The sequence below is a fragment of the Peromyscus leucopus genome, chromosome 17 (assembly GCF_004664715.2).
Source record: "Peromyscus leucopus breed LL Stock chromosome 17, UCI_PerLeu_2.1, whole genome shotgun sequence".
Lineage (NCBI taxonomy): Eukaryota > Metazoa > Chordata > Mammalia > Rodentia > Cricetidae > Peromyscus > Peromyscus leucopus.
In genome coordinates, this window is record NC_051077.1 from 14,452,124 (window position 1) to 14,468,540 (window position 16,417).

The 16,417-nt window shown below is 48.6% G+C and overlaps 1 protein-coding gene across 1 annotated transcript in view; it reads left to right on the forward strand.

Annotated features, from left to right (window-relative positions):
* Positions 1-8,219: 8,219 nt before the first annotated feature.
* Erlin2 (ER lipid raft associated 2) overlaps positions 8,220-16,417 on the forward strand; it is a 37,472-nt gene continuing 29,274 nt past the window's right edge. The window contains exon 1 of the mRNA XM_037211670.1: positions 8,220-8,334. The gene's annotated coding sequence lies outside the window, so the exon portion shown is untranslated. The remainder of the gene's footprint in view (positions 8,335-16,417) is intronic.

Consider the following 16,417-nt stretch of genomic DNA (forward strand, 5'->3'; position numbering starts at 1 on the left):
TTTCTCTGTGCTACGGTGCAGGACTGGGTCGTCACCAGTAAGGGTTGGTGTCGGATTGGCCTTACCTATACACTTTAACCTCTGACCCCAGATGGGATGAACCCCTGCTGTGTGAACAGCTCCCCACCACACCGCTCTCCCTGCCTCAGTCTCCGCAGTCTCCGATGACAGGGGCAGCTGGAAGCTGGTGTGTTTGTGAAGTCTAACACATGAAAGGAAATTGAAAGGAGTCGTCCAGAAGCAGGCCAGGATCCAGGGCTCCTGAGGAACCACTTGTCACTGGCCTCAGATCAATGGTGCCTTGGCCTCCCTCACTGGGCTGTTCCTCCTTTGCCAGAAGAAAAACTGTGTCACCCCCATTCCGGAACTCAGGGCTCTCTTGGGAGATGAGCTGAATCCATCTTATTGTTCTAGAAACAACATCCAGGCAAGGGGCCGGGAGGAGCGGGGGGAGACGAGCCTGGCACAGATTCTTGGGGCCAATTGAGCAAGGTGACATGGAGGCTTAGGAGAGAAGACGTTGGCTCCGAAGGGCAGATCAATTCTGGGAACCAACGCCTACAGAGTGCTGGCTCTCCCTCCCATCTCGTCCCTCTGTCTTACAAGGACAGATGGAAGTGCGAGGCCCACGAGGAGCTAGCCATCTTTGGGGGGAGGGATAACAAACAGACATGTGGAACAGTCTAGACAAGGGACACTAAGGAGCACAAAGATGGTAAGAGCCACAGGGGTGTTCACAGAGGCCAGCAGGTAGGGGCTGGAAAAAATCCAGAAAAGCAGAGTGTGTGTAAAGGGATCTGCAAGGTTGGAGCATCAGGAGAGCATTGAGAAGGCCGTCTTCCAGGGGGTGACTTGGGGAGCACTAATCCCTATTCATTCATCCCCATTCACTACCTTCAAGGCTCGTGTCCCTCCCCACCCCCATCCCCCAATTTTAGAAAATCTGCGGCATCCACACGGCCTGGGAGCTTGTTGTAACGTGGACTCCAGGACACTACTCTAGAGCTACAGCCGTAATTACACTTGAGCCCCTAAGTAACCGTGAGCACATTGCAGATGAGAGGAGGTCTCAGAGTTCTGGCCAAGAAGATGCATTGAAGAGCTAGCCTCGGTGCAAGGACAGGATGCCTGGCAATCCCCTGAGAGAGAACTCACTGTTCTTCTACATTGAAAAAACAAAAAACAAACACCACCTCTGTGGACCAGATGTGGTGGTGCTTGCCTATAATCCCAGCCTTGGTGGGGCTGAGGCTAGAGGAATGCCAGTTATGGGATAGCCTGAGCTACATGGGAAAGGAAAGGAAAGGAAAGGAGGAAGAAGAAGGGAAGTGAATTGAACAGAGGGAGGGTGGGAGAAAGGAGTTGGAGAGGAGGAGAGAGAACTTGGTCCCTGTCTTCTGGCTGCCATGAGAATATACTGAGAAACTTTGTAAGGCACGGTCCACCCTGCACACCGCAGGGCTCGGGTCAGGAGCAGGGGCAGATGACCTTCTCCGGTGGGTGTCCCGGCTCTGGTCTTTGTTCCCGTCCAGTGGTTGGGACCTAAGGACCCCACGCTGAGGAATTCAGCTCATTACTGAGGCCTGGTGTAATTACTGCCAGCTAATGTTCAGCCCGTTAGGCATTCCTGGCCTTCCTGATTGCCCTGCTCCTGCCCTTCCAACTGTGGGAGGGCTGTGCGCCTCAGAACACAAGAATTAACAGTTAGCATTTCTCCAACTGCGACTTGCCTAGGGGTGCCCCCGCGGGGAGGGGGCTCGGCCCCGCCATGCCTTCTCACCTCAGCCTCTGCTCTCGGAAATAACCGCACGCACACGCACTGTTAGGGCCTCTACCCACGTGGCACCTGCTTGTCTCCCTGCGATCCAGGATGTTCCTATAACTTCCGTCCTACAGCGTGAAATCGAGAGCCCCGGGTTCTGGTTCTAACTGTGTTCCAGGTGAGCAGGCCCATTCCTGGCCTCCCTCTTCCTGTTGTGATATGATTGAAATGTCCCCCATAGATTCACGGTTCTATTGGCAGGATTTGGGGAGGCTGCCTGGCCCCTTTAGGAAGTGAACCCTAGGAGGTCACACGGAAGAGGCCCCTGAGAGATACAGCCCGGGCGCCTACTTCTGGCCAGTCCCAGTTTCTTGATCAGCTAGTATGTGAACAGTTTGGCCACACACTCCGGCTGCAACGCTTTCCCTGCCAAATCCTTAGCCGAAATAAGTCTCTCTTCCCTCGGGTGGTTCCCATCAGGTGTTTGGGTCACAGCTATCCAAAAGTGACTAATCCTTATACGTAGAACAAAGGATTGCATGTGACGGTTGATTTTCAACATCCTTTCAACAGTGACACTGATTTTATTAGAGAACGGTTTTCGGGACTACTGAAATGAGAGATGGCAAAATTCACTAAAGCGTCTTCTCTTTTTCATGATTTCTTTTCATTTTATAAGGAGTGGTGTTTTGCCTGCCTGTGTGTCTATTGGATCCCCTAGAACTGGAGTTATAACAACTGTGAGCAGCTATGTGGGTGCTGGGACCTGAACCCAGGTCCTCCGGGTGCTCTTAACTGCTGAGCCATCTCTCCAGCCTCCCCCCCACTAAAGCACTTTTAAAGACTTTTAGCACCTGGACCTAAGGAGATGCTGCTCGCTGGAGTCCCTGCCAGCACGTGGCTGGAAGTGTCCTGTTGTTTGTGTGGTCCTATTTTCCTCCCCAGAAGGGAAGGGACGTGAGAGGGAAGATGGAAGTTTCCATGTCTTTCTGTCCTAACACTCCCAGGAGCCACCCTCCAGCCATTTATTCCTTTCAATGGAGTTGTTAGAGGCTTAACAGAAAAGTGGTTACAATGTGAAACCACTCTCCTGTGTGTGTGTGTGTGTGTGTGTGTGTGTGTGTGTGTGTGTGTGTCATCTGTGGAAGAAGACAAAATTAGCTTAGCCCTCAACATTGGCTGGAGTTGAGCCAGGCTGGTGTGTGTGCACACTGGCACTCACACTACTTGGAGCTGGTGCTGGAGAAGCACAAGCTCGAAGCCCGCAGGAGTACAGAGTGAGGTCCTGTCTTTAAAAGGGGCCGTGTGATGGTGCGGGGGCTAAAGGTGTTTGCCTGCCGTAAACTGGCAAGCTAAGTTTGATTCCCACTTAGAAAGGGGGAAGGAGAGGACCACCTCCACAAAGCTGGCCTCTGACCTACACAACACGCACACACATACACTAGTAATACGCTAAAATAAATGTTTTTAAAATTACCTTTCAAACCCATAGACTGGCAATACTCACCCTTGGCCAGAGAGGGCGTCTTTCCGAAGTTGCTGAGAATAACGGCATTGAGCGCTCAGCTCTAAAGAGGACATGTATATCAACCCCGGAAAGGCTCAGGGAACATCGATCGTAGCAGAATGGAAGTGTGCCATGGAATGCTGTCTTCTAGACATGGCGTGGCCGATGCTGTCATGGACCCGCTGCACTACAGTTACTGGCCCGAGGTCAAGCCAGCGAGATCAGTGAACATATCCCCGCACACAGAACCAACTGGACCCAAGAGAGTTACAACATGAAAAGGAGGACACCTGAAATTGGGTGAGGGGTGTGTTGGGAGGTTCCTGAAGGGGAGCTGGGAGGGAAGAGCTGGGGGGAGGGGCGCGAATATGATCAAAATGCATTTTGTGCGTGCATGAGATTGTGAAATAATAAATAAAAGATATTAAAAGTCTTTTGGCAAGCAGAAACCATTTTAAAGCTTTATTTAGACATCCAAATGGAATTTCTAATACTGCCTTGCAAATTAACACCACACTAACGTGCCCACGGTTTAATTCCACTCCCCAGGTTCTCATTGAGTGTGCTAGGTGCCAAGCTCTGGCTCAGCAGTGAGGGGAACACAGAGGCGACAATGTCATGGGACAGTTCGTTTGCGACAAGGTCTCGCTCTGAAGTCCAGCCTGGCCTCCGATATACTGTATAGCTGAGGTTGGCCTTGAACTCTCTCCACCCTCTTCCTCCCCCCACCTCCCAAAGGCTGCCGTTACAGGTGTGCACAGCAGGACTTAGATCGCGAAATAAATAAGGCCCGTTCCAAACGGCCACTTTGAAGGCTGGGTGTTTATTGCACTATGTTGCCTTGCTCAGATCCGTCTTTAAAAGCTTGTGGATTTCTGTGCTGTTGACAGTGACAAATCTTTGTGTGCTGATGTAGGTTGGGAGAGGGTGGGGGTTAGTCAGTTTTCAATCACTGTGATAAAATACCTGACGTAAATTAGCTTATGAAGAAGAAGGATTTGGTTCCTAGTTTCAGAAGCGCTAGTCCATGGTCACTGGGCCCTGTCGCTGGGGCCTGTGGCGCATAGTATATCATGGCAGGAATGTATGACAGAGACAGCCTGGTTACTCCGTGGCAGCTGTGAAACAGAGAGAAGGGGGTTAGTTCCTCAGCATCCCCTCAAAGGAAGGGCACACCCTCAGTGACCTAAGTTCTTCCCACTAGGTCCCACACCTCAGCGTTTCAGCCACCTCCCAGTAGCCCCGCAGGCTGAAGACCAAGGCCTCGAGACGTGGGCTTTGAGGGAGCATGTCAGGTCCAAACGATAGCAAATGGGAATATCTGTTGAAACCAACCCTGGATGTTGAGATTTTCCTAGTCAGGCCCAATGTCTAAACAAAGGGTCAGAGAGATGGCTCAGTGGTGGAGAGAACCCTGTCAAGCAGCTCACAGCTGCCTGTAACTCCAGGTCCAGGGGACCCAACACCCTCTTCTGAGCCCCACTGGGTACCTGAATATACAAGGGACAGATACACTCACGGAGATGTACACACACACACACACATACACACACAGACACACACACACACACACACACACACACACACACACACTGCAGGCACACAATCAGCCTCTGTCTTGGTCTTATTCTATACCTCCAAACCCCTTTTCGTCTATCCTCAATTTAATAGCCAAAGTGAGCTTTGAATACCACAAGTTAGATCATGCCACTCACTGGTTGGAAACCTCAGAGTAAAGGCCAAGGTCCCCAGAGTGGCTTCTGAGGCCACCCATGATTCAACACCCTGTCCCTTCTCTAATTTCTCTCACCATGGTCTCCTCCGTGGGCTTGGCTGCCAGCCACATGGTCTCCTTGCCGTTCCTCAAACATGCTAGGCACGCTCAGGCTCGGGGCCTTCTCTTCTCTTCTGAGTATCCACCTGACAACTGCTTTATGTCCTTCAAGTCTTTCTCCTCAGTGAGACTTAGGCTGACCTCCTATTTACTGCCTTGAGGAACGATTGCTTCTACTTCGTACATTCCATTAATTACTGTGCCACCACGCACGCGTGCACGCAAGCACGCACACCCTCACCTATATGCTCACATTGTACTATATAATTTGTCTCTGTGTTAGCCATCTTGTTACTGTTGCCCATGTCTCCCTCCCTATAAGAATCTATGCTCAGCTCAGGGAGGCCTGCAGAGGAGGGGGAGGAAGAATCGGAAGGATCGGAGGAACCAGAGGGGAACCAGAGGGGTCAGAACATGGCCCATGGAATCAATTGACCGGGACTCATGGGGGCCTGAAGAGATCAGGGAGCCTGTAGGGTCTGACGCAGGTCCTCTGCATGTATGTTATGACTGCATAGCTTGGTGTGCTTGTAAGATTCCTAACAGAGAGAGCACAGACAGTCACTGATTCTTTTGCCTATTTATGAGGCCCTTTCCTTCCCACTGAGCTGCCTCGTCCAGCCTTGACGTGAGGGTGTGCAACTGGTCTTATCGTAGCATAGTATGCTGCGTTTGGTGTCCCTGGGAGGCCCACCCTTTTCTGAGGGAAGATGGAGAAGGCTTGGATCTGGGGGGAGAAAGGAGATGAGGAATAACGAACATGGAGAGAAGAGAAACCGCAGTTGGGATGTAATATATGACAGAATATTTTTTAAAAAAGACTTTATGCTCGGAAGGGCCAATATCTTTGTCCATTTAGTAGACTCACAAAAGCCTGGAACTGGCACATAATGGGCACTTAATAAGTATATGCCAAAGTGGACTGGATTGGATTACATCAGATGATTTGCATGTATTGAATTGTGTAACACAGTGGATGGCCCCTGATTTTCCCTTTTTACACAGTTGATTAAGAGACCTAGAGACACCCATTAGTTTCAAGCCCTGAAGGGGCTCCTGGACAGCCTACAGCACTTGCCTAGGGAGATTCACGGTGCCTCTGTGGGTACCTAGGAAGAATCAGTTCAGGATGAAGGAGGACAGAAGACTCAAGCTATCCTCTACCTCATCAGTCGTACTCCGGTTCCCAGCCATGCCCGAACATTCCAGCTCCTGCTCACTCGCCATTGCCATTCCGTGGGCTGTGGCACCCTTGCCTGCTTTTGCCCCCCTTACCCTGACCCTTCTCACCCACCAGTGCTCAGCCCCAACTGCCTCCCTCCGGCTGATATTCCTGGTTCACTCATTATTTCTTTCTCTCCCAGTTCTGTAACAACTACACAGTTTCAAACCAAGCCTTAAAGTAAAAAAAAAAAAAAAAAAAAAAAAAAAAAAAAAATGGAAAAAAAAGGAGTATATGCGTGCTAGAAGACGACTCAGAAATTAAGAGCACATACTACTCTTTCAGAGGACCTGAGTTCTAATCCCAGCATGCACATGGGGTGACTCACTACTGCCTGTCACTCTTGCTCCAAAAGGATTTGACACCTGCAGCCATTGATCCTCATGGACGCCATCCCACACTCAAGCCCACATACATACACATTATTTAAAATAATAAAATAAATCTCTTTAAGGTGTGTCTGTGCATTATTTACCCAGCTGGGAACTACACTTTTTGTTGCATTTCTGTAAATAGACCCAAGCATGCTGCGGGCAGTGGCTTTAATGAGTTACCAGGCAAAGAAAAAGAGGAGCTATCCCAGGTGAGGTGATCCCTAGCATGAGGGGACAGAGGGAAGCAGGGAAGGGAAGAGAGAGAGAATTAAAGCATGTATGTATGTGTGTGTGTGTGTGTGTGTGTGTGTGTGTGTGTGTTGTGTATGTATCAGGGAATGGAAACAAGACCCGGACATCAGTATATTTCCCAACTTCCCCAAAGTGGCTTTGATGCGTCGCTGGGCTTAAGAACAACCAAAGGATTAGAGGAAAGATGAAAACGTAAGGGGCAAGAGAAATAAGAGCGGGCAAGGAATTGGGAAATGGGCCTGAAGTACTATAGTCCGCCTCACCTTCCTCTCCATTTTATTCTTGGCAGAGGAAGCTCTGCGGGGCAGCGCTGGACAGAAGCCACCCTCCTCTTGCTCATGGTCTGAGGAGTAGCAAGAAGTCTGTTCAGAACAGAGCAGACCAACTAATGCAGCCAAGGCCCCGGGGAAGTGAGGAACTCCAGGCCACGGGAAGGTGTGGGCAAGTGGAGGAGGGCTATTTCCAGCCGCTGGAAACTGTGTCGCAATCGCGGCGGCGTTACCTATCAGCTTACGCTCCAGGACCTGCCAGCAGAGCCCAAGCGTGGGAGCTCCATGGGGCCACTGTTTCAGAACAGCTTGACCAACCCTCGCACCCCTCTCCCCTCTACCTGCTGTGAAACTGAGCAGAAATCCAATGTCCTCCTTCCGAGTGGCAACTTGGTCCAAGTGCCCGGAAGCTCCCGCCAGCAACCTTAAAAACCCGGCAGTCTCCTAGACGACGACCCGCAAGGAGTCTCGGCACTCCGCTTTCCTTCTCTGGTCCCTTTCTCTGTTTGTGTAACCCAGAGGGGACAGAGCATGTAGCCAAGCTGCTTTCCTTGTGAGACTTCAGGGGCTCCTACACACCTCCATCTCCCCGCTACACACACACACACACACACACACACACACACACACACACACACACACACACTTTACCTCTCACACACCAGACATCACTTTTCACCGTATGCCCCTACCCGGAATGAAGCTGGGAACAACAGGGGCCTCTGGGATGGAAAACATGGAGATGAAGGAGTTCTGAGAACAGATTCTGCTTAGTTGGGGGTGGCGGGGCCAGGAAAGGAACGTCAAAGAAAGTATGCTGGCATTCGGTGGCCGAAGACCAGGAGGAGGTGTGCCAGAGGACCAGGGGGGTATGGAAAGGTGGCCTAGGGAACTGATGACAATCCTCCAGATCTCATGGTTGCCAAGGACACAAGGCAGGCTCTGGAGGCCACCCCCTTTCAACTTCCTCATTCCTCTCTGATCCTTGTGTGCAGAGTCACTGTCGGGCTTCCAGACGCTGACCATCCTGTGGCCTCTCTACGCTGAAAGGGACCCTGGAAAAGCCACGGGAGAAGAGACTAGGGCGTAACAGGGAACACACATCTACCCGGAGGTAACTCTAAACTCCAGTGGGCCAGAGGAAGGGGGGTCGGTAAGGGAGAGGGGGTGAAGTTTTTCCACTTCCATTCGCAACTGTCAGGCGGGTGATTAATGACCAACAGGTTTGGAATCGCCTTTATTGCCAGATCAGTATTGTTGCCCGTGACAGCTAATGAGGTTGGACAGGCTTCTCCACACTGAGCTTTATGGAGCCCGCTCCGTCCCCTGCAGAGCTCACGAGCCTTGCCAGCTTTTGTGCGCTGGAATGTTCAAGCCCTACACCCCCCCCCACAACACACACACTTCATTCCTCCAACACCACCTCCCCCAACTCCCCAACCACCATCTCACCCGGAACCTCACCCATCTACCAAGGAAGCTGGGTGGTGGAGCGCTGGCTTGGCCTGCTGGAGATACCCATCTGTGACGCCCCAATCCCCAAGGCCTCTCCCCACCCGGGCAGTCGGGCTAGAAGGAGGAAGGGGAATGGAGACAAGCACCATAGCCTAGGCGGCGGAAACAAGGCAAACGATTGTCTGAAGGCTCGCTCTGGACAGCTGCATCCGGGTCCATCACCCTTGACAACCACTCCGGGCAGCTGTAAATCTCAAGACTGATTTTTACATACTTACCATGTCAGTCTGCGATGTGTTACGGGGTGGGGGGTGGGGGGTGGGGGTGGGGGGTGAGAATGGAGAAGCAATCCGAGAAAGAACGCTTAAAACCATTCATAAAGATTTCTGAAGTAAGGGGCCTGCTTCAGCTAGGACATTGGGCACTGGCTTAGTAACATGAACAGGTCCTTGGGTACCACCCCAAGAACTGATGGGGGGAGGGGGGGAATCAAAAACTATTTTAACCCTCCCCTTAATGTAGATCCACAAAGCCAAGCTTAAGTTCAGAAATCAAGATGGCCCTCATCTGAGGGTTAAGGCGTTAAGGAAACACTGGTTTTGTTTTCTTCGCTCTTACAAATAATATTTACCTTTGTGCTGGTCCACATCTTGATACGGTTAAGCACATGCTTGCCTGTGGTTTAATATTTGAAGGAGTTGGAGCAATGTAATAAGCAAACAGCTTAAGAGGGCCAGAAAGACCCCCTCAGCTTAAAAATCTATTACTTTTCAGTGTGATATAAATGCATTTTGCTTCTGCTTACAGCAATTTCCTAGTTTGCTCTTATTAAACCAGGAGACGGCTTAGCAGAGTTCTTGATTTATGAAACACATACTAGATTCATTAAAACCTTAAAAGATTTAATACATTTTATCAGGACATTAAATCTGGGCAGGCTTTTTAAATCAAATACCTGCCATATTTCATTCCCCACGCCCTGCACACTTACTTAAGAACACTGAAATGTGGACTGACAAACGTTATGAGTATTTCAGGCCTGATTTCCAAGTGCATTAAAGTCTTCCCTCCCAGGATTTACAGCCCAACCTCTCCCCAAGCTTGATCTTCCCAAGGAGCACGTGATTCGTCTCTTTGGAATTTGGTTCAGGAGGATGGGCTAGACATATGTATTTCCTACGTCACACAAATGTTCCATCTCACCCCATCACCAATCAGCAACCAGGGCTTCTCAACCTTCCGAATGCTGTGATCCTTTAATACAGTTCCTCATGTTGTGGTAACCCCCAACTATAAAATTCATTTTGTTGTTACTTTGTAACTGTAACTTTGCTATTGTTATGAATCATAATATAAATATTTTTGGAGATGGAGGTTTGCCAAAGGGGTCACAACTCACAGACTGAAAACTGCCACCCTAGACAGTGGGTTCTGTTCTCTTGAGTTCTATAGGAACTCACCCTTCCCATCAGCCATCTTCCTCTGGAATTCCTCAGGGGCTCTGTGGATTTGGATCTTCCATACGCCCCCAAAGGCAGTCACCAGGTTGGGGCGTGGGGAAACCATCGGGGCACTGGACCTCATGGAAGTTAGGTCACTAGAGAAGTGCTCTCAGGAGGGTTAATAGAGCCCTGGTCCCTTGCTCTCCTCTCTCCTCTCTGGCTCCTTCCCAGTCAGCATGGGGCACATTAATCGCCTCCCACCACACATCCCTGCCATGACATATTGTACCTACCAGACCAAAAGCAATGTGACCCAGCAGTCACAGATGAAACCTCTGACGCCACAAACCAAAATAAACCTTCGCTCCTTTGAGTTCTTTACCTTAGGTATTTTTTATCACCGTAGTGGAAAGCGAACATGTTCCTTCCACGAACCCGGGCCCACGTCTCCACCATTCTCAACTCTTGCGATACAGTCCACGAAAAGCCACAGCAGTACAAACATATCATACTTGGGAAGCCTGCAAGAGGATGCCTTCTTGTTCTTAATCCCTCACATTTATTTATTTATTTATTTTATAATTAATTTAATTTTACATATCAGCCACAGATTCCCCTGTCCTCCCTCCTCCCACACCCCAGCCTTCCCCCCCAATCCTCCCTCTATTCCCACCTCCTCCAAGGCAAGGTCTCCCCTTTAATCCCAGCAATCCCTCACTTTTAAAACCTCACACTGGTGCTTCTCAGCTGGGACACGTCTGTGACCATACACAGAGGTGGAGACGAACAGTTGGCAACACCTGGAACACAATTTCTGTCACAACTGGGCGAGGCAGAATGCTCCTGGCCCCTAGAGATAGACACCAGAGCTCCCTCTCATCATCTGACACTGCACAGGAGAGTTCCCTGCTCTATAATTGTCAGGAGGAGGGGAAGGGAGAGTTCTCTGTCCAGGGTCACTAGCTCCATGGATTATCACGGCAGGCAGCAGGTACACAGTGGGGCAAAGCTGCCCGGCTCATCACGGAGGTCAGGAGCAGTGAGTACAAAACCCCTCCTCCAAAACCCATTCATCTGTGAACCTGTCAGCGTGCTGAGCCATTGATTATATCAGAGCCTACACAGTCCATTCACCTCCCAAAGGCCCCCACCTCTTGTAGCTGAAAGTTTTCCTGTGTCCCGCCCAGTCTGCAGCCGCTCAGACCCAAGTAAACACACAGAGGCTTATATTAATTAAAACTGCTCAGCCATTAGCTCAGGCCTGCCACTGACTAGCTCTTACACTTAAACTCGGCCCATTTCTGTTCATCTATATGTCACCACGTGTTCTGTGGTTTGACCTGTGTGCCATTGCATGCCGCTCCCTGGGCGGTGGGCTGATATCTCCTGACTCAGCCTTCCTCTTCCCAGAATTCTCCTTGTCTGCTTATCCCGCCTATACTTCCTGCCTGGCTACTGGCCAATCAGCATTTTATTTATCAACCAATTAGAGCAATGTAGATTCACAGCATACAGAACATCCCACATCAACCTCTAAACATGGAAACTTGGGAGGATACAAAGGAGTCAAAACCCAGTGACAGATATCAGGGGCTCTTTGTTCCTAATGTGTTTCCATTGCTTCTTTTAGAACCAGCTGTTTTCCTACACAACACCAACAACAAATAACCAAACAGTTCTAGAGCAGGCTGGACATTTTACTCAATGGTCAATGGATGGAGAAGAGCCCAGGATATAAATGCATCCCCTCCAAGGTCCAGGACTGGATTTTTACTAAGAGTAGGTTGTGAGGGGTTGGTACCCACATTGTTCTCAGAGATTGTCATGGAGAACAAAGGGGATTTCCAGGGGTCAGGGAACTACTTCTTTTCTTCTCCAGTTCTGGGCATGGGCATGGTCAAACCTGCTACACGGTAGCAAAACTACAGTTTGCAAAATCACGATGGCACCCAAATCAGACGAGAGCATTCTGGATTCACCCGGGCAGCTAGAATGTGTGATAGCTTGCTGGTCGTTGGTGGGAGCACTTGGCTATTAGCATCTGGTTTTAACTTATTCGAGTTAGCCCTGCAGCTGACACAACACCAGGCCATCAGTGGTCTCAAGGCTCAGTCTAGCGTCACAGTCAAACTGCAGCTTATAGCTGGTCCTTGTTTCAATGAACATTTGTTGAATTAAACCAGATTTCTATCCTGATACCGCGACACGCTTCCAAGTTACAAGTGTGCAGGAGAAAGTATTGGATTTGGAATTGAAAGATTCTGCCCAAGACCCAGAAGTATGCCTAAGATGCTTTGGGCACGGAAGAATGTTAGGAAGAGCTTCAAAGACAAATAAGAGTTGGTGTAGCAACACACGAACACACACACACACACACACACACAGAGAGATATCAAAAAAGCTGGAGGTGTAGGGAGGGGATCACACTAAAAAGTCTGTAGGATGAGATAAAAGATTTAAAGATTTTTCTGTGGAGAACCTATTATTGCATATTTAAGTATAAAAATACAGTCACAGCCAGGCAATGGTGGCGCACACCTTTAATCCCAGCACTCAGGAGGCAGAGCCAGGCAGATATCTGTGAGTTCAAGGCCAGCCTGGTCTACAAAGCAAGATCTGGACAGGCACTGAAACTACACAGAGAAACCCTGTCTTGAAAAACCAATACACACACACACACACACACACACACACACACACACACAGAGTCACACCAGGTGGTGGTGGTGCATGCTTTTGATCCCAGCACGTGGGAGGCAGAAGCAGGCAGATCTCTGTGAGTTTGAGGCCAGCCTGGTCTACAGAGCAAGTTCCAGGACAACCAGGGCTACACAGAGAAAGCCCTGTCTCTAAAAAACAAATAATAATAATAATAATAATAATAATAATAATAATAATAATAATAATAAAAGAAAAGTAGTTTGCAGTGCTGGGATACAGCCCAGGGTCTCATGCACACTAAGCATACTGACACCCAACCCGTAACATCTAGATTTTCAGCAATATTCACCCAAACCTTGACTTCAGGACCAAACATTCTGAAAGGTGACTTCTACTCTCTCTTTCAGAGCCTACAGAAAGAAATACCTAAATTGGACAAAACCCTTTTCTAGCAATTTCTACTTTTGTAATGTAAAAGAACTAAAGCAAAGACTGTGAGGGTCCCTGGCCCTTTGTAGTTCGGCTGGCGGTGACTTTTAAAACGAGCTCTAGTTGGGAAAGAGGTTGGCTCTCTCTTAGGAGAGGCACGCTCGCTTTGGTAAGGGGATCAACCAGGTAGCACCCCAGAGATCAGAGAGGGGGATTTCTGGGAACAGCATTATGTCCTTTTCCTGTTTCTCACTGTTTTGATCTTGAGTGTCATCCAAAGACTGGTGTGCTTGGCATGGTCTAACCTGTGGTATTTATCAGGCAGTGGTGGAAACTTCAGTAGGTAAAGCCTAGTAAAAGGAAGTTAGGTGACTGGAGACCTGCCCTTGAAAGAGATAGGTCAGTACCTTCATGCCTCTTCGACCTCACTTTCCCCATGCTATACAGGGCTACAACAGTCCCAAAGCCACAAAGCCAAGTGACCATGAAATGAAACTAGAAGCCAGAGTAAACCCCTTAGGTTAATGATCTCAGGTATTTGTCATGGTGATGGAGGACAAACATACTGCCACAATCTGCAGCTACACACACACACACACACACACACACACACACACACACACACACACATGCATCATGCACATGCAAATAATAACAGCAACAATTTTTTTTAAATAAAATTTGAAAAATGAACCAGAAGCCATTTGCATTCTGCTGCTGCAATTCACAAGCTTTGGGATTGTGCTGGCTAGTTTTCTATGAACTGGACACAAGCTAAAGGTATCTGAGAGGAGGGAACCTTGCGTAAGAAAATACCTCCATAAGATTGGGCTGTAGACAAGCCGGCAGCGCATTTTCTTAATTAGTGATTGATGGGGGAGGGCCCTGCCCATTTTTCATGGTGCCACCACTGGGTAGAGGGCCTGCATTCTATAAGAAAGCGGGCTGAGTTCCAGGACAGCCAGAGTGGTTATACACAGAAACCCTGTCTCAAAAAAAAGCAGAGGAGGAGGAGGGAGGAGGGGGAGGGAGGGAGGGAGAGAGAGAGAGAGAGAGAGAGAGAGAGAGAGAGAGAGAGAAAGGAAGGAAGGAAGGAAGGAAGGAAGGAAGGAAGGAAGGAAGGAAGGAAGGAAGGAAGGAAGGAAGGAAGGAAAAAAGGAAGGAAGAAAGCAGGCTGAGCAAGCCATGAGGAGCAAGCCAGTAAGCAGCACCCCTCCATGGCCTCTGTATCAGCTCCTGCCTCCAGGTTCCTGCCCTGTTTGAGAGCCTGTCCTGACTTCCTTCAATGATAACCATGATGTGGAAGTGTAAGCCAAATAACCCTTTCTTCCTCATGTTACTTTAATCATGGTGTTTCATCACAGCAATAGAAACCCTGACCAGGACAGGAATCTTAGTCAGTCCCTTAACTTCTTCAAGTTCGGCTCCCTCTAACATGGAGTTTTAGGATTAACTTTAAGACTATGCAAAATAAGAAAGCCTAAGTCTTCAGGCCTTATATAGAGACAATACTCAAAAATGCTTCATGAAATCTGTTTGGTAAATACTTATCACAGTATAATTGCCACGTCCTTTATCCCTTCTTCTGATAAAACATTCCATTTTTTAAAAATGCTTTTGCATTAATTTATTTGGTGTGTATATGTGGGCGTGCAATATGTCACAACACACATCAGAAGCAAGAGGACAGCTTGCAGAGGTCAGCTCTCTCCTTTCGCCAGTGTGTTTCAGGAACTGAACTCAGGTAGGCAGGCTTGGCAGCAAGCACCCTTCCCTGCTGAGCCGTCTCTCCAGGTCCAGAGACTTGATTTGGTTATTACTCAATACCACATAACTCTAAGCTTATCCCTGTCTTATCTCATCTTCTGTCAGGTAGACAATCTGAACCCACAAACATGCAAGGACATAAGATACCTGCCACTTAAAAATTAGTACTTTATGAATCCTTCTACAAAGCACCACGTGTTGGGTTTTTCCTTAATCCTTGAAATGATATTAGACGGCCTGTGATGTTATTACCTCCATTTTATGGACAAAGAAAATGAGACACAGATAGGGTAAGTCATTTTCCCAAGGTTGACATGGCTAATAAAAATGGAAGCCATGGTTAAAAGTCAGATGCTAAGGGGTGCTGGGTACCTGAGCTTAACTACTACTCAGTGCTGAGAGCTTCAAGAGACTGCCTTTTAAGCATTTTGTTGAAGAAATCGTCAAACTTACCTGCTTAGGAACTTTGGATACTGAGTCTTTGATTAAAGGGCTTTTCTGATAACCACAGACTGTATTAGTTAGGGTTGCTGTTGCTGTGAAGAGACACCATGACCACAGCAGCTGTTATAAAGGGAAACATTATTGGGGCTCCCTTACAGTTTCAGATAGCTAGTCCATTATCCTCATGGTAGGACATGGCAGCATGCAGGCAGACATGGTGCTGGAAAGATAGCTGAGAGTTCTACATCTTGATCAACAGGCAACAGGAAGTGAACTGTGTCCCACACTGGGTGTGGCTTGAGCATATGAGACCTCAAAGCCTGCCCCTGTAGTGACACACTTCCTCCAACAAGGCCACACCTCCTAATAGTGCCACTCCCTATAGGCCAAGCATTTGAGCTAGGTCTTCTGAATAGATTGTGTAGCTGGATGTTCTTGTGGGATTCCTAACAGTTGGAGTGTGTGTGTGGGGGGGGGGTAATCTCTGACTCTTTTGCCTGCTCTTGGGACCCTTTTCCTCCTATTGGGTTGCCTCATCCAGCCTTGATATGAGGGTTTGTGCCTAGTCTTACTGTAACTCGTTATGCCATGTTCAGTTGATATCCCTGGAAGGCTTGTTCTTTTTGTTTGTTTTGAAGGGAAACGGAGGTGGAATGGATCTGGGAGAGAGGGGAAGTGTGGGGAGGAGACTGGAAGGAATGGAGGAAGGAAAACTGCAGTTGGGATGTAATGTATGAAAGAAGAATAAAAGAAAAAAATTTTAAAGAAAGAAAGGGCGGGAGTGGTGGTGGGAGGAAGCAGGACAGGGGAATCCGTGGTTGATATGTAAAAATGAATAGAAAATCTCTTAATAGAAAGAAAAAAAAACTTTAAAAAGGGTGGGGGCTTTTTGGAGCTACTCAGTCATCTACTGCACCCCTCCACCCCCACCTTTAGACAGGATCACTAATCCCACTCACAGTTCATCCCAGTGTTTAACAAGAAATTCCTAAATCACAA